The sequence below is a fragment of the Aphis gossypii genome, chromosome 1 (genome assembly GCF_020184175.1).
Source record: "Aphis gossypii isolate Hap1 chromosome 1, ASM2018417v2, whole genome shotgun sequence".
In the NCBI taxonomy this organism is placed as follows: domain Eukaryota; kingdom Metazoa; phylum Arthropoda; class Insecta; order Hemiptera; family Aphididae; genus Aphis; species Aphis gossypii.
In genome coordinates this window covers 76,096,978-76,124,219 of record NC_065530.1, presented here as the reverse complement: position 1 = coordinate 76,124,219, position 27,242 = coordinate 76,096,978, and the positions used below count along the sequence as shown (strand labels likewise).

Sequence of the window (27,242 nt, the reverse complement as noted above, 5' to 3'; positions counted from 1 at the left end):
TCATAATCATAATATTCTTTTTTATTATTATCATATGTTTTCACAATAAGGCTTTTGAATCAATTATAATGATAAGTCATACAAAGAACATAAAAAAATCTCCATAAAAATATATTTAAAAAAATTCTCATAGGTTTGACCATTAATTTTGGAGAACTCAAAATAAATAATTAAATTAAAAATATAAATACAAATTTAATGTGAAAACGTATAAACAAAATATGCTGAAACTTTAAAAAAACGTATCAATGTAGATACTAAATAATGGTATGTTTACTAATTATTTCAGCTTAGGTTTTTCAAAGTATATATACCAGCTTGTGGAAATACAAATTTAAGTATAAAGAAAATAAATATATATTTTAGTGTTTCTCGGTATTTTATAATGAATATTTCACGTGTGATTCGTGACCGTGTAACGAGAGAAAATCTCTTAACTATATAAATATTTATATTACTGAGTTTAATTACTTGAACAAAGTTTACTCAACAATTTTTCTAAAATTTATAACATATAAATTATATTAAATTAATTACTAGATAAAATCTAAAATATTAAATAAAATTATGTTGTTAGAAAATATATTTTATTAGAAATCAAAGTATACAGATTGAGATTAATGGTCCAAAATTATTTTAAAAAGTTTAAGCTTGAGTTTTGGTTGTTCAAGGTTTTTTTTATTTATAAGATCGTTAAAAGATGTGGATGTAACAAATAAAAAAATTATGACAAATTTGACTCCAATAAAAAAATAACGATATGCAGCAAAAGCTTTCTTAGAAAATTACTCTATTAAAACACAGGCTAGAAACTAATTATACGGTTATTGTACACAGATATGAACTTTTTGGGAATCGGTTATCGTGTTACTATCTCAAAGCCACAAAACTAAAGAAGAATGAAGTTAAGAAAAATTAAAATATCACAAATGATATCAACAAATAATGCAATTTTACATTTATTTTTATTTATATGTATAAAGTTTATATACTTATATATGTTTTCTCGTTGAGTATGCTAATAAGACGCCGCACTGTCCAATGGCAAGAAAATAAAGGAATTATATTATAAATGCACAAGTTTTCCCGAATTACTTTTTACTTCGTCGTCTTCTTTTGAATATTAAATTAATTACTCAACTCTCATATAGGAAGTAACAAATTATGAATAAATTTTAAGCTTGTATTAACTGTTTCAAAGTTTATTTTTTACAAACAATTACATTTTATTTAAATAACTGACACTGACATCTGTAAAATGCCTTAGTTACAGTGGCGTAGTTATGGGGGGGATATGGGGATAGATCCCCCCAGAGCCTTTTTTTAATGTTAAAATCATTGACTTACTGAGCCCCCCCCACTTTATGTTTAACCAGTAAATTATAATATATCCCCCCCAGAACAAAATCATAACTACGCCACTGCTTAGTTATATAAAATATATTCAATAAACAAGATTTAGAACAAATTATTGTCTTCTGTCCCAACTCCCAAATGTATTGAATAAATAATTTAATTGCTATTAAGAAATAATACAGTTAATCTTTAACTACCATGATTAATTTATAAAATATATAAAGCCAACATTTTATTGTCATAAAATATAGTGAAACCTTGGATATTTTAAAATGTATAACATAATAAAACAATTTTTTTATAATTATTAATTATAGCAGTATATATAATATTTTGTTTAGCTAACCTATATAATTGAATCCTGAGCGTAATATGTGTGTACTCATGAAAACAAAAATATATTGTTTATACTTATAAAATGCATGCATGCACTTAAAAACTTAAATTTTTGTTTTTTTTTCATAGTATTAAATACAGTTCACTGAGGAAATTTCAATTTATTCACCCAACAGTAGATTATTATGAAAAAAAATATATCACATATCATGTAAAAGCAATAAAAACTATAATAATAATATATTAAATTGACAGTTATTTAAAATATTATATGATCTTATCGAATATCAATACATTTTTTAAATATTTTAATTAAGATTAAGTATCAATCTTTCCAAAATTTTATTTTTCTATACTACACTAAAGTATTAATCATTGCGTTTATTTAAACATATTAATATGTTTGAAATATAAATATGTTTCATTTGTCATTGCGATACTAAATATTGTGATTTATATTTATGGCGGAAAAAAAAACTAGAATCACATCATTGTTTTAAAATTTGAATAACGTTTTGATGCGACGTGCTCTAACTTCGTAAAAACTTGCTATGGAAAAACTCAAAAACTTCTAGAATTCCAACATCAAAACTAAAACAAAATTGTTTCTCCATTGTCTACGTCAATGGTGCATAATTATTGAATGTAAATAATATTGAGTAGATAATGTAAACTAGTTTTCTGTTTATTTTCCAAGATTAAAAAAAAAAAAGTTAATCGATACTATAAATATATTTTGTGCAAATTCTTTCACGTAATCAACAGCTGCAACCTCGCACAGTCGCATATGTTGCTGATGGAGAACTAATTTTAAACGCATGATTATTCGAACTCAATGGCGACGATATAAACAGTTAGGTAAAAACAGTTTACTCAATGTGGTCAGTTTGTGGTTGATATATTATTTTAATGATGTTTTTTCATAATAATTATCATCTAACTTGTGATAGTTTATCCTCCCACCGGTACACATCACAATCAAATATAACATTAATCGTTTCAAAATAAAAATCATTTAAGTATTTTATAATACGATAAATTATATGGCACCCCTAGTGGCCTAGTGCTACAGCAATTTCTTTCGCCTGTCTGTCTGTCTGTGTGTTGACACTAGATGTTAAAAAAATGGATATTATATTAATACTTATCACACAAGAAATTTATGATTGAGTATTTTATAATAGAATATGCTCATTATTTTCATTGTTTTGTACACAAAAACAAAGCCACATATAATAATCTACCTCTCTTCAAACAAAGACGATAACTGACTCAAAAATATAGGTACAAATGGCCACATTTTTAATTTTAATCTAAAAAACATATTGTATCAACTGACATCGTACCTCCTTCTATCATTACGTTTGAGAGTCCTGTTAGATATTTATTCAAGATTTTCACTTTTTTTTCATTACTTTTTGTTTAGTCATCGTACTTTTTAATATTATTTATGTACATAACAAATATTGGTTTTTATTTAATAATTTATTTTCGATTGTTATTTAAGTGTGATGCAAATTTTCAAGTAAGGTATAGGCACGTGACTTCAAATACATTAATTTAATGTAAGTTCTCAGAAAGCAAATAAATAGGAAATATATTTTTTTTCTTTATGTTGAATTTGAATACGTCACAATATAATAACTTGTTCATGTTATTATGAAAATAAAGTTTTTTTGTGAAAACCCATTATAATGAATTAAAATGATAATTTTGTTTGTACAAGTCTTATTTGAATTATTTTATTTTATACATTTATAATTTATTCTTTTATTTATAATTTATGTTTAATTGTTAATTTAAAAAAAAAAAATTATGTTTAGTTAATTAATGACTGTTACACTACCTATAGTTTTATAATTTTTTTTTTTTTTTAGAAGAAGAAGAAAATAATATACAAATATACAATCTATATTGAGGACATAATGAGTATATTAGTATGTGTGTTAAAAAAAAAATAATATTAATAATAAAACATGAGTTACGTAATTTGGGGAATGAAGCCACTCATTGATGACACTTTCAAGACTTTAATGTTAAGAAAAAATATTGATTTAAAAATAATGAATCGTCCATATTATTAAACTTGTTGCAATAGAATTACATTTGTTACATAAGTACCTACATATAATTAATTATGAGAGTCATACAATTAAATTTTACGTTCGAAATTAAAATGATACAAATTATTATACAATAAGGTAAAATTACATTAAATAATGTATATGTTATCATTATTTTTGCACGCACACTATAAACAATAATATATTTAATATATACCTTATACCTATTATAATATGTATAACTAGTATGAGCATATTGTGTTCATGTCAAACCCATTAACCTTGAATTTTCTTTATAATGTATAATTATTATTTATGTGTTAAAATAAATATAGTTCTCAACGTTTGTATAAAATACTAGATTAGAAACAATAGCGAATTTTCAATATTAACAATGTGTACATTTCGATTAAACTTTGATGTTTTATTACGTACAATAATATTAGACGTGCATATAGAAAGGAACCATAACTATTAGTACGTAAAACAATTGTAACTGTTTTCAATTGAAATATCATCGTCGTTATACAATAACTTTAAACGGAAAAGTGCTATCGGCCGAATGTTATGTTCGTGAGATCTACAGCCGCTACTGCAACAGGTGTAATATGAAGAAGAATTGCACGTAGTGATAATGTTATAAAAATCATTCATAATGATTTGAGGGACCAAAAAAAAATAACAGATATTCGTAACGACCCTATTTTGGAAAAAAAGATTTTAATAAATACTATAAGTACATTGTGTTGTAATCATTTCAAAATTATAGCTATCTCTATAGTTTCTCACGTATAATTAATACGCAAAATTGTAAAGTGTGTGTATGTTCATTAATTTCTATATATTAAACCATACATTTTTGGTTTTGTTTGTAAAAATGTTGTTTCTATGTTTCCAAAGTTTAGTTAAAATTGTTAATGATCAAATAACTTGACACTGTGGATTTTTCGATAATACACCTCAATTTTATATTTATTTACATCATAAACGGTCTATAATATGGCCCACGTATTTAGCGTAGTCATGATGTATAAATTATATTTGCCAAATACACCTAAAACAAATGTCATCACATTCGTATGTTAATAAGAACATCAATGAAAATTATTTGAATTTAAAATATGAGAGGATTCACGAAAGCTTTATTATGGCGAGTGTTGTCTTTTAATTCGTAAAAATTATTATTTTATATTTTCGCGTACAGTCTGATAAAAAAAATAAAATAGAATAACAACTATACCTCGAAAATATAATAATATTAAATTATTTCGTAAACGATAATATTTTGTATGGTAAGTTGTACTCGTTTTGAATTAAAAACTTATAAGTGTGTATCTACGTGTGTATAGGTTCTGTTGTACTTAAACAGTACACATTTTAACGGTACACCTTTATTATACACAACAAATGGCATACCTAACAAGTTTAGAACCCGAAGCCAATTATTCCATGAAGAGTAGGTACCTATTTCAAACATTTCTAAAGCACGAAAACGTCAAGTAAACTTTGTAATGCCAGAAGTTGTTGGTAAGTTATTAAGGTTAATATATTTTCAAAATTAAATCTATATTGTGATGTGACCGTAAAATATCATATTATGTGCATGGATATACGAGTATAGTAAATAATGGAATAGATCAATAATTACTTGGAATACTTTCTTAATTGGAAACAGTGAATTTTCTAAAGTTACGCGAGGAGAATACACGATTGTGAAGTTCAGTCATTTGACATCGATGAGTTTGGACGACTATTATTATTGAATGTACGACTCAGAAATACGTGTGTACCCGATACTTCCAAAATATTTCAAATCGATTTTTTCTTGTCCAATATTATATGATTGACTGTCATACCATTTTACTAGCGTAGACATCTGATATAGTAATTTGTTAGCACTTTTTTAATACTATTAATTTGATGTTACAGATTAATAAATTTAGATACATACAAATTACCTCAGTTATACGAATCATATCACCGCACTTAAATTATTCGTCGAAGAAAATGATATTATGCGTGTGGAATGAAATGAGTTATGAGACATATTATTCATATGTAAAAGACATTTCGTTTTCCTTAAACCCTTTCAAAGAATTCATTACAACGACGTTCAGAAATGAATTTTAGCGATTGAGATGTACTCAGCCACTGTCCTTTATGTACGCGCTTTAAAACGTCACTATCATCACGCAACGTGCTATTGTGTATACGGTAGAATGTAGTCACGTTTTTAATATTTGGTAAAAGCTTGAAAGCATAATATATATTCTCGATTATTTCGAAATTTATTTATTATGAGATATCATATATCGCACATGTTATATATTTTATACAAAAAAAAAAAAAAATGATAAACGCATAAAATTAAAATACATTAAAAACATTAAAACTTCACTACTCTCTCTTTCTCTCTGACTATCTCTGAATAAGGCAATATTATTTTGATTTTTCATTCGATGTAATATTGTTCACGCTGTGGCGTTGGGTTATACGACACACCTTTTCTGTTACACGCGTATTTCGAGTTATCCGAAAATACCACGATTTAATATTATCCATTGCTCAGACAATCCAATCCATTTTTCTGCGTTATTTAATTTCGTTGCTGTCGCATATATTATATAGATAGGCACTGCCTGCAGCTACCTTACAGTTTAATTATGACCAATGTGTGTGCGACGCGAAATACGCAGAAACACGCAGGAATACATAAAGTGAGTATATATATTTTTTTGTAATATTAAGTTAAATATTATTTGTATTATTATTATTATTATTTGACGTAAATCCGTTGTTTTTTCAGTAGCTTCTACGAAATTGGAGCGGTAAAAAATCAATCCACTTTTCGCTGTAATATAATATTTTTCTTTAACAACGACTTTCGCTGTGCTAAAAAATATTTATGTACTGCGCATTACATAAACACATAATGTAGTACAGTCAAGTCACCTGAAAGCATGCTTTCGTTGTTTAACCCTATTTTACTCTGATATATTGTACATTGTATTCGCACTGTGATTTTTAGAAATTTCGTTTAGGTGTACTTGGACTTCGTATTTTCAAATAGGGTTAAAATACATACATAAAAAACAATCGATGTATCATTAATTGTATTATGTACTAGTAATACCACGAACAATTAATTCAAAATTATAAAATTCCAAATTCAAATATATAAGAATATTGACTATACTGTAATAATTTTAGTATCAACATATTAACCACATTTTCTGAACCAATTTATCGGGCACTAATTATTTTGTCATATTATTGCTTAGTGAAAAAACTCTGACCACAAAACACTTCTTTTCAAATTGCATATACACAATTTAAGATTTAAAAAATATATATATCGTCTTTAAATAATAATGCTTGAATAATCTAAAAATTAAATTTCAAAACTAGGTTATGAATACAATTAGGGGTAAGCTATAATATACGGGGTGAATCATCCTGTATACCATATGTTTGTTTTCCGTTGTCTCGACACGAACGGAAATCCAATAACTCGTCGAAATCCTCATCCTTCTTTGTAAGTTCATTTGTATTTTGCAGGTAGTTTAATTAAATGGTCTGCCGGCAAAATTGCTACCATATTATATATATATATTATATATAAACTCGACAGTCGATATTGGACTCGTAATTCTTATAAAACATTATTGGAACTCACACGTCCACCAAGCTCTGCGGTGACATTAACACACGAGCTATAAAGTGTCTGACAATATTATATTGTTATTAAATCATTTAGTTTTATTTGAGTTCAACCATATGACTCGCGAAGATCATTCAGTTTATTTGATTAATATTTTAATTACACATTATATCAGTATATTTATGAGTGCGTTATACATACATTGAGTCATTTTTAATCATTTTATGATTGTAACATTTTGTGCAATATTGTCTTAAAATAATCAACTAAATTCACTTTAAAGTCATACTGAAAAATATTGCAATTGTATTTATTAAAATTAATTACTTAAGACATTTTTAATTCTATTAAATTATATTGAAGGCAAAGTTCGGTAATATTTTTATTTTTAAGTTTTTTTATATTGAAATAGCTCTCAGCATAAGCTTCTAATGGACTTTTAATTAAAACAAAATGTAAGTTTTAAAAATTGTGTTAGTTTACTCAAAATAACAAAGTGATAATGGAAGTAAAATTAAAGGACATTTTACACCAGCTGCATAGTGCATTTAGCTATTAGGTTAAAAAAAAATATCATTCAGCATAATCAATGTGTTATTAATTTTAACATGCTATAGCGAATGGACCTATTATCAAACATAACGTTATAAAGGTAAAAACACAATCTGCATTTGTATATTCGTTTTACTTCGATATTTTAATTTTTATGCGAAAAGTATGCAATTTTACTTTGTTAAATCCCACATAGGTACTCATAACTGGCTAAAAAATTTAAATAGTGTAAAACAACTAACGTGTAATTACATATAGACTTTTACTTCTAAAATTGATAGTTTAAGTGCTATAGTATTAAAGCTAAAAATTAAAAATCAGTTTTGCTGAATGAACATTTACAATAAAGGTGTTTTTTGTAGAACAAACACGTCATTTTGAATTACTATTATTATATTTTATAACGATAGGTAAATTATCGTAGAAAAAAAAGTATTACGTTTATGATAAAAAAAAAAAAAAAATGAATAATTAATGAAAATTACTGTAACATATTATATATTTTTGATTTAAAAACAACAAACGGTGGTATTATGTATAATATAAAATATAATTTTGAGAAGTTTCAAACACATAATATTATTTAATGTCTATCTAAGTGATTTCATAATTTGAAAATGTCAGTGTTAATTAACAAAACTTAATAATTTAATTTTGCTTATATTTCACAATAAGTATTAATAAATCAATTAAATATCGAAGATGGGTTCCAATTTTCGTATAAAATTTAACATTTTTTTTAAAAAAATTTTTCATAACTTAACAGTTCTAAAGAATTAATTTCCCTAACCTAATATTTTCAACTATAAGTAATTAAATAACGAAAGATAATATTTGATCGCTGTATAAAAAAGTGGAGTTAAATAAATAATAAAACACAAAATACACGAGTTTCATTAAGTATTATAGTTTGTGAATAGTAACTAATTGTACGTAATTACTCAACTAAACCACACAAACCGCAACAATTTCCAACCTTTGTGCATATTTTAACCAATGATTTCAATTTTATAAATATTAGTAAGTTACTTTTAAGAAAATATAATGAATATTCAAAATAAATATACAATTCAAAAATATTATTTAAAAAATGTACATTACGAAATAACAAAATCAATACAACATTTCAATGTCGATCATCGAGTTTTACTTATAATAGGAACAGTGATCATTTTATAAATGTCTTACTACAAAAACAAAGATAAAAATTAAAAACTTGTTCCGAGTTTAAAATACATTTTTAACCCTCGAAACTATGTTATACTTTAGACGCTCTGATGTATTGTATGGCATTTGATGAGCTGGTGATTAGTGGAGCAAAAACTTTTGTAATTGGGTTGTGTTTCATGCTTCATATAATACAAGGTCTCTTATGTGCGTAGAGATACTGAATTTCAAAGAGTGTACTCGTTATTCGTTTTTGTCCTCTCCATTGGAGTTTGATCGGAAAACAAATCATTAATATAAAAAAAGTACGCTAAAATTAATTTATATATATATATGTTGTATATTACAGCCGCTATTAATACTAACTGGTTTTATTTATCGATAAAATAATCATTATTTAAATGTTGAATATTTTATGTTAATATCGAAAAATATTGCACCTCATAGATTGTTATAGTCACAGCAGAGTAATTGAAGAAAATTGAAATTCTTTACTGGACTGAGTGATAATGACGTATAAATATTTGATACTAAATACCCAAAAACTGAAGACATAGAATGTTTGTCCGATTGTTTAAAACTGTTTCAAATAAGTAAGTTTAGTTAAATCAATAAGTCATAAATGTAAAATGCTTTTTTTTTTTGTTAGACGTATATTGCCACCAAGAAATTATTACTGTATTACTGTGTATTATATACACAACATAATACTCAATTTTGTAGGTAAATTAAATCGAATACCGGGACTTTGATGTATTATGAATATCGTTACATAATATTGTAAGTAGTGAAATGACATAACAAAGACATTTGTTTTTTTCGGAGAAATGTTATTAAAACTATTTTATTTCAGTTTATTTGCCACATTGATTATACATGCCATGGAATTCAAACAAATGTACAGTATATTCACGTATTTCAAAATATTTAAATACTCATTTTGTGATTTTATAATTAAAAATACAAAGTATGTATACATTTATTTTAAACTTAGCACACTTTTATGTTAAATTCTATGGGGATTTTTTTGTTGACTTAGCCTCAGCTTAATTAAAAAGAATATATATATATATATATATATATATAGTTCATGTGCCAAAAATAAAAACCTTAGATAGAAAATGCCTAGTCCAGACAACCTCTTTGTGGACAACTATAGTAAGTGTTGCAAATCATTTGTAATAAATTGTTAATTAAATATATTTAATTTTATATACTATAGATTTTGTATTGGTTGACAACGGATAACTTGTGTTGTGGATAATTTGAACAGAGGGTGAACAACACTTTAATATGTTAACAAGTAGAGTATAATATTGTTGTATTTGTTTGCTTACAACATATTTCCTTGGATAGTAAGCCGGGATCAAACAGCACCAAAACGTAATAATATGGTTTCACAGAATATCTATAAAGTTGCAGAATACCAATCGTTGTAGAACCCAAACAGACTAAATTATTCAATAAGTCAAACAGTGTGTACAGATTCGCAAACAGAAAGTTTATCGTGTACACGGTGATTATTTTGGCCGGTGCGCGGTGGCTAGGAGGGCGGAACTTTGAAGCCGAGCCGCAGAGATATAATATTATAATAATACACTATAGTTACGTGTACACAATATAGTTCAGTGTTTCGATGCGTTTTTCATCAAACGTAGATAATATAACATCTAAGTATAACAATATTTGACTTTGGATTTGTTTGATATAATAATATGATCGGGTTTTATATGAGGATTTCATACGTAAGTTTAAAAAGTAAACCGATATTTCGGTCAAAAATAAACGAAAATTGATTTACGGACGTCATCGAAATCAAAAGCGGATGTATTAATAAATAATTGTAAATGAAAAGCTCTCCAAAAACAATAAAGTTCGTGATATTTATTATTTAAGATGATAAAGTGCTGTATTTTTTTTATTCTTAAGTTACTGCTCACAAAATTATAATGGCGGTAAATTAAATGTATCGAAATAAAAAGGTAAAAATTGTAGTGATTTATCGATTGTCAATTAAATAGAGTTTTAAATAGACCAAGAAAATATGTTTTAACCGTATGATTTTGTAATTACTTGACAACCCACTTGTAACGAGATATCGATACGCGATGTTTACGCGACGTAACACTTTCACGCGGAGCGCGCCGTCGTAATCGGTATTCCGGCCGCTTGAAATACATAATGTCGTCAATAGATCGCGCTATTGACGACATCCGTATGAAAGGTGTTTTTGTCGAGTATAATTTGTATTAATTATTATAATTAAGATGGTAATAATTAATACCAAAAGTTATATTAATACATATAGAATGATATGAGACCACACAAGTATGATCCAAGACAAATGAAGACATAAAAAACATCGAAAAACATGAAAGTGCTATCGAGCCTTCTACATTATCACTATCACCATACTAGGTGATAAATACGACCGCCCAGACGACCAGAAAGGCATCTCCAGTCCGACTACTGCACTCGAAAGCCAGATCGTACAGTTTATCCCTGCGCAGGAATATTGTAAATCAATATTGGACCTCGCACATAAACTGTCGACCTGGTAACTACAGGCAGCATTCGGATTATAGTTTCCGACTATCCGCGCCGTCATCGATTTAGTTCGCCGCCGTCCACTCGATCGCCGTCATCGATTTAGTTCGCCGCCGTCCAGTCAATCGCCGTCATCGTCAAACACTCTTCACGAGCCGTGCACGCCGTTAAGAAGTATTGCCGCCCTCATCTCATCGCCGTCAGTAAGTGTTGCCGCCATCATCTGTATACAGTACAGTGTTTTCACTACGACACCGCCACCATCTCCAGGAACTGTGAGTTTTTTCCTATTTACACGATCACTATTTCTCACAGTGTGTCTGGAATATCACATGTGGATATTAACGCCTGCACACTCGAGAAATACATCGTGAGCGTACTGAATACGATTTGTGTGACATATTACGGAACAGTATAATATATACTGTGTTATTTATGTTAAATGTTTTGATTTGTAGCTCGAAGAGCATAATTAACATATATTTAAGAAAATATTGTATACTTTTTAAATACGTGTTTCATATCAAATAAAGTGTGAGTATTTTATAGCCAAATAAATTTTGAGCGTTATAATTTTTCTTACAATTGGCGCCCAACGTACGAGGCTCGATTAAGAAGAAATTCTACCTCGATCCTGAAGAAAATGCTACATCGTAATTAAGAACATTTTCTACATCAACAATATAAGAAGAAACTACATCTTAAAATGCCACCAAAAAAGAAAAACAACAGCGAAGATGAACTTAACAAATTTAAAGAAGAAATCGAAAAAAAAAGCAGAATACATATTAACAGATTACTGCAAATGATTGAAGAAAATCGTGAAACAAGCGAAAAGAAAATTAACAAATTAAAAGAACAATTAAATGAACTAAAAGCACAGATAATTGTCAACAAAAATCAGAAAGATGTGCCAATCAGACACATTATTGAAGAGAACCAACGAAGCTCGAACATCGAAGTGTCAAAACCATTATTTTTTGGTAACAACAAAGACCCACACCCTATTGATTTTCTTCAAAATTTAGAAGATTACTTCAAGTTAAAACAATTTAATAATGAAGAAAAATTGATAATCATACGAGACTGTCTTAAAAGCACAGCAGGAAACTGGTTTGCTACCATCAAATTTCAAATAAGAATATATGCAGAATTTCGAGACGCATTCATAGACGAATTCTGGTCCCGTGAAATACAAATACAAACATGGAGCAACTGCCTAAACACATCACAAGTGCCGGACAATATAACTTACAGAGAACACTTCTCGCAATGGTATGCGAGATTACGCCACCTACAAGTACCACAGATATCTGAAGAAGAGATTGTAATAAATATTGCCAGCCACTATCCCGGGTATATCCGAGCTATACTATTATCGCTACCTGATAAGTCAGTAATGGCGGCGATGAAAATACTCAGTACAGAAGAGCATAGAAGAGAAAAGACGGAAACACCATCCGTAGAAAATAATTTCAACAATCAACGTACACAGAAATGGAATCCAAGGGGACCGCAAAAAGACAACAATCAACAATATCAGCGGACACCAAATAACAGTTGGAGAGATAATCAGCAATCACAAAGCAACAAGTGGGCCAGTAACAGAGAAAATTACCAGCCACCACCCAATAACCAAAGTCAACCGATCAATGACGGAAGAAACAGACAGCAAATCAACCAAGTAAGCATCGAAACGGTTGAGGACAAAGAAGAAACAAGCGAGGAGGGGAGTAACTGTCAAGTAATACATGCAGTAAATAATATGCCCACAAACCATAAAACTGTCAGTCCATATGTGCAATGCGAGATGGAGGGAATATCAATACAGCTACTAGTAGATACTGGTGCAACAATCAGTGTTCTGACAAAGGAAATAGTAGACAGAATTCTACACAACAATCATAAGGTCCCGACACTACCAATCAATGGAGTACAGATCAGTAACGCAGTTGGAAAAAAGATATGTAAGGTCGCGAAACAAATTTTTTGCGAATGCAAAATAGGATCTGCAAGGATATTTGCAAATTTCGTGCAAGTGGAAAATCTAAATGAAAAAGGTATAATTGGTGCAGACATTCTACAGCAATATAACGCTCAAATCAATTTCAATGATCGTACAATAATATGGGAAGTGGACCAGATAGAACATAACACAACATTTGCCACCACCAAAGAAGTCACAGAGAATCAACAAATGCATCAAATACAAACCGGCAATAACGAGGAAGGAGACCAACCTGTAGACGAACGACAAAGTCAAGAGTTTTTACAACTAATGAACAGATACAAAGAAATATTTTCCACCAACCCGGGGAAGATTAAGAAGTATCAATGTCAGATTAAAATCAGAGAAGGCGAACCTATCCATCAAAAACCATATCCTATACCAATGGCAAAAATGGTCAAAATGGATAAAGAAATACAACGCATGCTCGATTTGGAAATAATTGAACCATCCACATCGCCATGGTCATCGCCCATCGTCGGCATTGAAAAAAAGAATGGAGAAGTCCGAGTGTGCATTGACGCCCGGAAAATAAACCAACGTATCATACCTGACAGAGAATGCCCCATGAACATTGAGGAAATATTAATGAAGTTTGAAGGTGCCCGATACTTAAGTTCAATAGACCTCACGGCAGGATATTGGCAGTGCAAACTTCAACCTGAATGCAGGGAAATTACTGCTTTCTTATATCACGGACGGAACTACCAATATAAAGTTTTACCATTTGGGCTGGTAAACTCCGTTGCGGAATTTCAAAAAATACTGGACAAAGTTTTAGGGCCAGAAATATTAGAATTCGTAGCTATCTATGTCGATGACATTCATATTATGTCTAAAAATTTCGACGAACACCTACAACATTTAGAACAAATATTCAAAAGATTCAGCGAATATAACGTGACCATTAATATATCAAAATCACAATTTCTTCGTTCACAAGTACTTTTTCTAGGACATATCATATCCAGAGAAGGGATCCGGATGGATCCAGACAAGATTCGGACCATTCAAAATTTCCAACCACCAAAAAATCGGAAGCAAATTCAAGCATTTTTGGGGTTCATCAACTTTTACCGGAAATATATTCGAGATTTATCAGAACTCACGGCACCTATGAGCGAATTATTAAAAAAGGGTATGCAGTGGAACTGGACCAGTCTCCATCAAGAGGCATTTGAAAAAATCAAACAGCTATTTCTGGAAGACATGGTGATCCAATATCCAGACTTCAATGAAAGCTTCTACCTATCTACAGACGCATCAAGTACTGCCATTGGGGCAGAGCTATTCCAATTAGACAAAGATGGAAGACACCGCACTTTAGGATTCACGAGTCGGACATTAAAAGAAACAGAGAGAAATTACTATACCACAGAGTTGGAACTGTTGGCAATAGTCTATGGTTGTAAGAAATTTCGAAATTATATCTTAGGTTATCCAACAAAAGTATTAACTGATCATAAGGCGCTTACCTTTCTGAATCAATGTCAACTACTCAATGCGAGATTGACAAGGTGGGCTATAACATTACAAGAATTCAACTTGGAAATAGTGCACATACCCGGAAAGGAAAACGTGGGAGCAGACGCATTAACACGCTATCCGCAGAGGAAAGGTGAAGAAAATACGCATAACTTAACTAACATTGTCATCAATAAGCTGATGCTACATGAATACAGTAAAACATTAAAAAACCAGTTTGCACGTCTGAATGAATTACAACGTCAGGATACCAAGTTAAATCAAATTATTAACCGTACACTGAATAAGCCAAGCAAGTATTTTACAATTTACCAGGATTTACTATTATCTATTAATCGGGATAACAAATACCGAATAATGATACCAGATATAATGACAACTCTATTGATCCACGAGACTCATTTACATTTAGGACATGTGGGAACTTATAAGACTTACAAGGCTTTAAGTCCGACATATCAAATGACCAATATGTACAATAGTGTTAAAAGGATAGTCAAATCGTGTGACCTTTGTCAAAGGAGCAAGATAAATACACAAACAGCAAGGGGACCAACGATATCTACAATACCAGATGCACCCCGCCACACTATATCATTGGATCTGATGGGACCGTTGCCAAGGGGACCACTCGGTATGAAATATATATTAGCATTGATTGATATATTTTCGAAACATGTCCGACTATATGCAATAAGAAGAGCAACCACGGATATCATACTTAAAAAGGTTCTGGGCGATTATATACCGAAACACGGACCTATTCAAAGAATTTTGACGGATAATGGCACACAATTCAGCAGTGAAAAATGGACAAAACAATTACAATCCGCAGGAGTAAAAACCATATTCACGACCACATACCACCCGGAAAGCAACCCTGTCGAAAGAACTAATCGTGAAATTGGAAGAATGCTACGAGCATATTGTCATCACAAACATTCTAGCTGGGTCAAGTGGTTAGAAACTGTGGAATACTGGTTGAATAATACCACGCATCATTCCACCGGTTTCACACCAAACCAAATATTGACTGGTAAAACATTACAACTACCATTAAATAAATTTGTGAATTTACCAGAAATGAATGATGAAGTCGAAACAGCAGTTATGATACAGTTGGCACAGAAGAAACTAAAGAAAAGTGCAATAAACCGCAATACCACTAAAGACCAGGGTAGGAGGTTTCCAACATATGTGGTAGGTCAACAAGTCTTGGTAAAAGAACATCGTCTATCATCAGCGATCGACGGAGCAATTCATAAGTTTTTCTTATTATACCGAGGACCTTATACGATAGTCCAAGTGTTAAGGAACAATACGGTGGTCATTGAAGATGAGAAGAGCAAACCTGTCACTCAGAACATGAAGAACATAAAACTTTATGTCCCTCCAGACCCAGGGAAACAGGAGGAACAAAAAGCAAAACAAAACTAACTTTATGTGTTTGTGTTGTGTACTGGTGATGGTGGAAAACACCTAGGTCAATAGTCATGTTTGTATTATATAAATTTCAGGTCAACATGAATAACCAGCAAGTGAATACCACCAGTCCACACAACATGAGCAAGACATCTAAGGATCTGAGTCTCGATGAATTATGTGAGGCCAGATACTTAGAACTTTTCGGGGAAGATAATTTAATCGAAGATATTCCCTTATTGAAAGAAGTAAAGATTCCAACTGCCGAGGAGAGAATCAATCGAATAAAGATGGATACCATATCGCTCAACCTCCAATATAAAAAAGCTATGGCAGCGTATCAACGCGACAAAGAAGCCGAAATAACTAGGTACAACTTTTGTCCAGATTTCGATATCCCGCCTTCAGTACGATGCTGTGAGAAAACTCCAGTGAACATCACTACAGTGATCAACGAACCAACAATTGACGCCTCCTGTCCAGAAGAAGTGATAGAAGTAAATATTGATCCGGTTGAGAAGATGGAAATTGAAGGAGTGACCAAGAATTCGCAGACTACATCTAATCTAACCATCAGCAACAACAAGCGCAAGAAGGAGATGTGGAAGAATAAACGCAACTTGGCTCGGAAAATTAAACGAGAACAACATCAATAACCAATCAAACAAATTGTAAATTTTGGAGGAAGGACACCTCCTTGCACATATTTCAAGCCTGAGCGCATTAAACCAATAAGTTTAAAATTTTATTTTTCTTTCTTTTTCATCATCAAAATAAAGTCTTTAAATATAAAAAGAAAATTTTAAAAAGGGGACTATGTAACGAGATATCGATACGCGATGTTTACGCGACGTAACACTTTCACGCGGAGCGCGCCGTCGTAATCGGTATTCCGGCCGCTTGAAATACATAATGTCGTCAATAGATCGCGCTATTGACGACATCCGTATGAAAGGTGTTTTTGTCGAGTATAATTTGTATTAATTATTATAATTAAGATGGTAATAATTAATACCAAAAGTTATATTAATACATATAGAATGATATGAGACCACACAAGTATGATCCAAGACAAATGAAGACATAAAAAACATCGAAAAACATGAAAGTGCTATCGAGCCTTCTACATTATCACTTTTCTTACACACTATGGCGCAAACTTCAAATATGGAACCACTTGTTATATTATAATGTTACTTGGAAAGTTTAAATATATTTCATGGTTAATTAAATATTATTCCGGGTTAATTAAAATAAATTCCTAAACAAGAATAAACATAAATGACACAAACGCTGGTATAACTTTATTTTGAGCATATAGAAATAGATTAGATCTTTCTATTTTCTTTTTGATAATATTGAGTATCTTTTGTTAAATTTGATCATCTGGTAGTTATGTAAAATTATTGATTCCTCTGAAACTACCTAAGAAACCACTAGGAAAAAGGTTTGTATTGATTTATTAATAATATCTATACATTGATTCCTTCGGACAAGTGGACATTGTTCATACTTCCACCCCCCCAGAATATACGTTAATAAGTTAACTTAGGTTTTTTATTGTTCAAATAATTAGTTAAGTTTTTAATACATCGTTTTTCATAACTATTTTGCTACTTTATTAAGTAAATGATTTTGTAATAAAAAGTTATAATTTTATACAATTTAAACTATTTCATAATATATTTGCATTTACATATTAATTAGATTATTCATTTTAATTTTAAATGATATATATTTAATATCATTTTATACAATTTATTAATACTATGTATATTGTATATAAGATTATACATTTTAAAATATATATACAAGGGTAGGGGTGATTAAGTATCTGGCGGAAATAATATACGCCTGGTAAATTATATGTATATTTTAGATAACCAAGCACAAGCGATAAGAATTGTTATCAATCATTAATTTATTTAAAAACGCTTAAGTATATATCTAATGTATATTTTAAAATATAATCATTTAGTTCAAATATAATAATTCTTTCATCTCATATAAATCTATGATTGTGATTTTAGGCAACTATTTTTGAATAAGCTTGTGATAATATAGATTGCCCTGTTAATAATGGTCTCATTTCCGTTCAACACGTTTTAATAATTAATCGTACCCGACCGTAAGATAATGAAAAAACAACTTTATTCTATTAATTTTGCATTCTTAATTAACACAAAAACAAAATTCTTATAACGAGGGTAGGTAAATAAGCGGATAAAATGAACGAGTAAATGAATAACGACTTAGACGGTCTAAAATAATATTCTCGTTCAACAAAAAACAACACAGAATACACTCGTCATACACTGAAATGTTAATGTTCTTTAGAAAGGGTTGTGAGAAAAGTGTTAATAATATGATCAGGTGGCAGTCTAATAATTATGTTTCTTTTTAATTCAGTTGAATAAAAAAAACCATTAAAATAAAAAGTATAATATTTATCAGTTGATGCATTCCACGGAGGACAGTTTTTTATTTTTTTTTCTGTACATATTCTTATATATTGAAAGGTATTTAATTTTCAGCCATTTAGTAATAATAAATAAAAAAAAAAAAATGTGTGATTATTTGGTATAATAGCTTTTACCGCATTAATTTCTTCACGTGATAATTATGAAAAGAGCATTATTTTGAGTTTTTCGTATTATTTCAGGTACAGATGCAAAATAATAAATTATAAACAAAATTTATACTGCTGTCTAAAAAACAAACACAGATACCTATAATAATATTGAAATATTAAACAATAATACATTCTGAATTTAATAATGGGGAACAATTAATCACAGTTACCTATTAGACGTTTCGGTTACTAATAATTGTTGTTATGACTGTTTGTAGGGATTAGGTGTCGCGTATCGAAAAAAACTCAATACCGAATTATTTCACATAACAACTATATATTGATTAATGACAGCTTATCAACAATAGGTGCATTATATTACTACACACAATAATTTGTTGCCACCCGACCCTTGTCCTGCAATAAACGAAACACTATTTATTAATTATTATACGTTGATGTACATAAGTGTTTAAATTCCGATACATCAAAGTATATTCAACTTCTCATCCATCCAATACACGAATAATTCTTTTTAACTAGTAAATGTCACCAGTGTTATTTCTAATATTCTAATAACAAATTCAATTACCATCAGTTTTTTTAAAATATTATTATTTTATTCGATACGATTTATTTCTTTGTAGAATGCTATAGGAGACATTCTTATATTATGTAATTAGTATTAATTAGGTGTACATTTTAATTTATAAAAGTGCATGCACTTACATTATTTAAAATAAAATAATCATTATTATGACCGCATTGGATAATTTTAGTGAATTAAACCCTACGAGATTTATCACACTTTTACAAAATAGGTATGTTTATTTTTATTTATTTTGTATTCGTTCTAAATTACGAAAATACGAGGACTTATATATAATTTGTATTCGGCCAGCGGAATTATAATGCATTTCCAAAGTGGACCGCTAGACAATTGGAGTTGGTTGCCCCTGAATAGAGTATTACGTTAAAAAATATACAATGCTGATCACGCATGTACACAATAAATTGGTGACATTTTCAAATAGACGATTGTGCCTATATATGTAGTACCATTTAGCGACATTTTAAGAACAAACCCCTCTTAATCACCCGTTCTTCTACCCAAGACCAAAGTAGAAACGATGACCATGTCGCCTTATCGTATACTAATGCATAAACATAAAATACAGTATATAAGACATCTGTGTCACATTTTATTGTCCAGAGTTTTGTGCTATTTCTAACGCTGAAATAAAATAATTTTTTTTAAACTTGGAAATTAAGTGTAATTCATATTTATTCAAGTTTTGTTAAACGTAAAATTGCAGATTGTAATCATTATTTTAATCAAGCATCGTAATGTTACGTTAAAAAATTCTACCTAATAATAGAAATTTATAAAAAAAAAATAAGAATCTTAGCCGCTTTGCACAATTAGTTATATATTTTATTATTGAGCACGATAGTATATTATAATGGCTGTAACTTCAAAAAATCAAAAACTAAATACTTTTTGGACTATTATTTGTAAGTTCTACCTGGCAGAACTGGCATAGCCAACATCATATATTTAAAATAATATAACAACCAATAGAATATTATAGACAGGGGAATACGCAGAATTCGTGTTTTTTTTGGGCGGGGGGAGGGGGCGTACCATTTATACATATAATATATTATATATATAATAGTAGGTTATATTCAAAAATGATACTCATGGATTAATAACAAATACAGTTGATTTTATAATAATTATTATAAGAAATATTTACTTTATTTGATAGATTTATACATTTTTTATAATATTAGCCATTTATTTACAGAGTACCTACAACTTATACTGACAATTAAATCAAAATATGTCTCGTAAATGAATATTTACATATCATTAAGTATAACTTAATTTAGTTTTTGTTGTATACAACTTATGTTTGATGACTTTAAGTTTCTAAAACGTCTAGAGAATATGGCACCTTTATATGAGATAAGTCTGAATTCAAAAGTAAAACTTTTCGTTGATACCCTTTTTAAAATGGTAAGTGAAAAATTAAATTAAAATAACCTTGTCTTGAATGAACACTTCGTTGTAGGAATAGCTGACTATTCGTGTGAATAGAAATCCAAGATAATACAACGCTCTAATACTTTGGCACCTTTGATTAAACCATTTTTGTGTTGAATAACCATTAAATTGTTAATTATTATATATTATGAAGAGTTTGTCCTATTTTCGTGATAAATGTCATAAACAAAAACTTGGGTGTGTTTTTCTACCCAAAGAAGCGTTATTGTTTTGTCTGCGTCTTAAATACGCGTTTAATTATGTATAATACAATTACGTTCAGAAATTCTCGTTAGTTTCGTTCGTTTTAATAATAAAACGAATGTCATCAAATTCAATCGTAACGATCTTATAATCAGTGATTTTTTCAGATGTTTTTATTCGATATTTTTAAATTGGAATTTAATTTATGAATATTTTTAAATTGAGTTTTTATTTATCTATAAACATTATGTTACCGCTAACGATGTAAATCAGGCAATATCGTAAATACCTAACCAATATCATAAAGTCTTGGCGTTAGTGGACGATATAATCAATACCTAGATATTAACTGACAATGACCTTTAACATAGGAAATGTTGTAAAAATCAAATACTTTTTTAACAAATTTACAATCGTGGCTAAGCAATTACCTTAATGTATAATACTAATAGATAATGTTGATAATTTTGTTTAGTAAAATATTTAAAGTGTGTCAGAAATATAAAAATGTAAGATATATCTAAGGTATAGATGACAGATTTATATGATGGGGCATTAATTGTATTCGTGTTATCAAAAAAATTAAAACGATTTGACATTAGATTTATAATTTTAGTAATTCTGATACAAATGTTAAAAGAATAAATACAAATTTTTAACTATGTAAAAAAAGACAGGGACAAAACGTCATGTGGGCGTTATTTCTAGTCAGTATAATAATATATCGTTTAACTTGATAAGAAATATCGTTATTTACTAGTCATTATCGTTAATTCCTTAATTTAAGTCTTTGCTGGTAACATACGCTATTATAAATCGCTTAAAATGAAAACATAATATCACACAGACAAACAAACAAATAAACGTTCTTTTGATTCGATACATAGGAGATAATAATGTATGACATTGATTGATGCAAGATAATAATTTTTTGATTTTGAAAGGTACCACCATTAAAGAATTCATTGGAAAAATAAAAACGTATTGTAAACATCAATATTCATTGTTTTGCCGAGTAAATAATAAGACGGATCCATAAACGTTGTCGTTATTTCCATACAAAACGAACGGGTGTCAGCAATATAATATGCATTGCACGCTACAGATACCTCGTATCTGGTACAATGTTTAAGCGCTTAATCCTTATGGTCGATCGTGTGGAGCGTAGGATTCCTCACAAACGGAAATATTTTCCAATGCACCTCAGTCGTATTGCTGTACAACTACAGTAATAATAATAACTTTTATAATAACCGTATTTACCATATCGTGTGTCATTCGAATTGCAAGTACATAACATGTACAACGGTATGTTATTATGTAAAATAGTTTTTACGATTTTACGTAACATTATATTACTACGCATTATGAGACAAAAATAAAGCATTTTAAATGAAGAACGTGCGTAACGTGTCGATTCCGTGGGCGCCCATTACGTGTCAAAAACCAAATATGTTTGACATAAAAATACTCACCGACCGTTTTCGTTTTTATCGACTAGAAATATATTAAGACGTTTTATATTACTTCAAAACCGTTATAATCTTATTATGATAATATCGTGTTCGCGGTTCAACGTATAATACCATTGCGAGAGGCGAAAGGAAAACCAACGTACCTACCTACATAATATTATATTGTGTTGTGTTCTGATGGCTGATCGCGTTATCGGATACGGTTTTTACTCTACAGTGTAGTGTAAGCAGCAAAAGGTTGCCTATCTACAGTGAATTGAAATTATTACTAATCGGTATAATGGTATTATATCTCGAAAACGGTGTCCTGTAGTAATCATCTAAAATTACTTAGAAGCCTTGTTGTGGAAAATATCAGAAATATTTTATATTTAGCCATCTGTAATTATACTGGTGTTGGTTTTCAAAAATATTTAATTCATTAAACGTAACCATGTGTTATATTGGGAAATGTTTAACCAACGTGTTCATAGTACGAATCTCAAAACTTGAAAATAATAATTATTATTTTTAAGATCAATATAAATAGATGTACACCTTCCATAATCATTTCGTTTCTTATGTAAAGAAAGTATTTGTGTTGTTTAATAAATACAAATACACAAATAATTTTAAATGATCAAACTTACTAAAAAAAACTTCATACAGTACATTTGTAAGCTATTTATTCGTTACATGAAAAATATGATACAAATCTCAATGTAAATGAGGTCTGAAAAACGTATACATTGATTATTATTTGTTTATTTCACAAAATGTTAGTTTTATTCAGTCTACGCCTGTTTCATATTCTACCTTATTTTCTTTTAGATTTGTTTTTTGTAACATTTAATTTATTTAAATTTATTATTATTATCATTATTTTTTACAGAAACATTTTTAACATTTAGGAAAAAAATTAAAGATTCTACTTCAACCAAATGAATTCAATTTAAATGCCGTTTAATCAATTACGATAGGTATTATATTATGAAAAATAATAATTTTATAACTTTTACGCATGTAATATATTATATATATTTAAACATCCTATAGTTCATAATACCTGTTATCATGTATATTGAAAACATTCTGTACAATTATTTTTTTTTTAATCCGTAATAGATATCATTATTCATCAAATACATATTTATGCAGGAAAAAGTATAGTGTATGATGTTTTGTGAAAAGTATTATATGAGTACAATATAATATAACTACGTTGAAATTGCTCAAGTATGTTTCTAATAACAAAAATATGATATAGTTAATTAAAAACAAACCAGATATATATATATAAAAAAAACAAATACAATATTTCGAAACAATAACATAAATATAACATGTAATTCAAATTATTTAAATAATTCATTGTAGATATACTGTCTATAATATCGGCTATGGTAGGTATAATTTTACAATAAAAAATAACGAGAAGAAAGTGAGTCATAATCGAATTTAAAAGTGTCATTTGAATTACATTAAAGAAAGAACAGGACTTTTGTCTTAAATTAACATAATAACAACATTGAATAAGTTATTGACAACGCTACAGACAAATTGGTTTAATAATAGAAAAAAAAATTTAGACGAACTTAAAATACCAAAGTCTAACAATCAGACAATCGAAATACATCGTTTATAAGACAAGCAAGATGGGTGGAGTATCTTATTTGTCCACAAACAAAATCAGGTGACGTCAAAGGATTGTGTTATCCTTGTTTTGAGAATACGTCAATAGGTTAGCTGCCTCAATAGAAAAACTTATATTTTTTAGCAAGAAGTGATTTCTTTTTTTCATTTTAACCACTAATGTAATTGGCAAACCAATATCCTTAAAACGTATTTTTGAAGACAATAATTTAAAAGATAAACAATAATATCGATAATATATATATATAATAATATTTACACACTTTTCTGTATTTGTGCGCTTGACATTTTAAAGTAGTTAAAATTGAAAGCTATATATGACTGCTGTATTGTTTTATTTTTTACTAACAATCATATTAAGGTAATAAGATTCAGTAATACCTAAATATGAGCTGCTTACAGTTATTATTATGTAGGTAATATTTATGTACATAAATTATAATAAATATTTCTGTTATATTTAAAGTATAAAGATTCCAATTACTTTTGTCTCTATTCTAGATAGAAATGTTTATTATAGTTGTGCAACGTACGTTGATCACTACATACGCGTTGTAAATCGTTTAATATATAATATCATCCATCCATCTAATATGTATTAAATATTTTTTTTTTTACTTTAAAAAATATTGTAAGTGAAATTAAATACTTATACATTTGATGTTATTAAAAAAAAAAAAAACAAGTAAACTTAAATTGTCCTCATAACCTTCAAGAACAAATAGTTGTAATTACCGAATTGACTTAAACTCATTCCTGAACGACTGGTTATCAGCAGAGAATATATTATTATTTATTACAATACAATCACTAAAATCACCCATTAAAAAAACAAAACCACACAAACTAAAACAATCTATGCCTATTCCAACTATACCTCAAAATAACGATAGAAAAAAATCATATACATAGTGAGTCGAAATGGAGAATAATCTTATACCTCTATATACAAGGAATAAACCCAATCATAGAATTTATCTACAATTTCCCAACCAAAGAAAATTAAATAAGTGATTATTAATTTTAACTGATTCCAATGCTCGCTATAGAAAATGAAAAAAAAAACCGAAAATATCATAATAGACTCTCAGAAAAATATAACTGTAACCACTAATGATGAGTAAAATACCAAAACTGATCTTCCGCCATATTATATATATAATATTAGGCTAAGGAGTACAGGATTTCGTCAAACTTCGTGACCAATTAATTAAATTTATCAATTCTGAAAATGTCTATTTTAAATCGTCAACAATTGGTTTAAAAATGCAAACTAAAAAAACCCGATTCATACCAGAAAACATAACATTATCTAAAAAAAAAAAAATACGCACAGCACTATACCTACATATAAGCCTCAAGAAGATAAATCTTTCTATGTAGAAATTAGGAACCTAAACCATTACACAGACAGTCGAAATCGAAAAAATAAGATTTACAGTTAACCAAATCGCCAACGTTAAAACAATAAAAGTTATACTGATAAGGTTTTTGTTGGTTTTAGGATGAAAGTTATTCTATAACGATATATTTAGTGTAACGTTCCATTCCCAAACAAAAATGGAGGATCTACACAAACATAGAGATATCATACAATGCTTAAATTTCTGATTACAATTGTTCAAAAAAATACTTTTTATATTATGAGTCCGCTGGAGACAATCATCCAATCATCAAATGCAATAAATAAAATGAGACACCAGCTAAACGTGCTCACACTGTTAGTGACCAGAGAATTACAAAGGATTGTAAGTCTATAAACAGCTACAATGATTCCAGAATCCAACCACGAACAAACTCAAATCCAACTTAAATGATAACACAAATACAAATCATACAAATAATAATAACTTTAAAACTACTGAACAGAAAAAAACGGAAATAAAAATTCATTTTCACTACTACCTTACTCTTACGCTCAGACTACATCTGACCATAAACCCAACTCGTCTAATGAAAATAATGAAAACTCACTTTTCACAAACTTCATAATCGAATTTAAAGCTCTGTTAAACCCACTGTTACCCTCACCACCGTGGTTTTCGATTGACTACTCAATCAAAATGCCAAATAACTCATTCAACCTCCTCATCATTAGTCATCCTACAATGGAATTCTAAAAGTCTACACAACCATAAAAAGGAACTAATTATACCTAACCTTAAATTATAAAAGAATTAGCTCAGATTTAATTTCCAAAACTTATATCACACCTAATACTTAACATCACGCTATATCTAGAGGTAGGGGCTAGATTTAAGTTAAGCTACGACTCGGCAAACTATTTAAACCTTCTGATCTATATCTTTAACTCTACTAAAATTCCAGGGAACCTAACGAGAAGACTAAAGATGAATTGGTGTAGAGAGATACTAAAAATATAAAAAAATAAATAATTAATTAAATAAGTCTAAAACAAAAATATTTTTAAAAATGATCAAAAATAATATTAATATTATTTAGATCAAAGTTGTTACTGTTGGGTAGTAGTTTTATTAAATCATAAAATCATGCATATATAATACATATATAATAATATGCCTTGCATCCCATATTTATCGTAAAATAACTTTATAGATTGTATATTTTCAAATAAAATATTTAAAAAAAAGATAATTTGTAGACATTACTTAAACATTGTTATAAATATATTGTTCAATCGAATTATTGTAAGAACATAATAATTCATTATGAAGTATAAGTCGATTGATC

The 27,242-nt window shown here is 28.9% G+C and overlaps 1 protein-coding gene and 1 long non-coding RNA gene across 2 annotated transcripts in view; one reads left to right on the top strand and one right to left on the bottom strand.

The window, feature by feature from the left end:
• Positions 1 to 27,242, bottom strand: part of LOC114131724 (cAMP-specific 3',5'-cyclic phosphodiesterase) — a 657,881-nt gene that overhangs the window by 476,364 nt on the left and 154,275 nt on the right. The gene's annotated exons all lie outside the window — the stretch shown is intronic.
• On the top strand, positions 9,333 to 10,132 carry LOC126550947 (uncharacterized). Its single transcript, XR_007605028.1, has 4 exons — positions 9,333 to 9,440; positions 9,583 to 9,728; positions 9,785 to 9,915; positions 9,989 to 10,132. It is a non-coding gene; the product is annotated as an uncharacterized LOC126550947 (long non-coding RNA).